This window comes from Artemia sp. Qi Xiang Cuo, chromosome 3 (genome assembly GCF_049724085.1).
Source record: "Artemia sp. Qi Xiang Cuo chromosome 3, ASM4972408v1, whole genome shotgun sequence".
NCBI lineage: Eukaryota > Metazoa > Arthropoda > Branchiopoda > Anostraca > Artemiidae > Artemia > Artemia sp. Qi Xiang Cuo.
Genome location: NC_142796.1, coordinates 92,126,601 through 92,126,883, shown reverse-complemented (window position 1 = coordinate 92,126,883; position 283 = coordinate 92,126,601).

Genomic DNA, 283 nt, shown 5'->3' with positions numbered 1-283 from the left:
AAAACAACACGGAATCCGGCACCTGAGTCTCTCAATCCCCGTAAAGCTCTTTTAAAACATACAAAAACTACTTATTTAACACAAAAATTTCGTTTTTAAGGACCAACAAGTAAAGAAAAATCACACGGAATTCGGCGCAAGAGTCTCACACACCCCTTAAAGCTCTTTTAAAAGATAAAAAAACAACTTATATAACACAAAAATTTTGTTTTTAATGACCACCAAGTAAAGGAAAAACACATGGACTAAGCCACACGAGTCTCTCAATCGCCGGAGAGCTCTT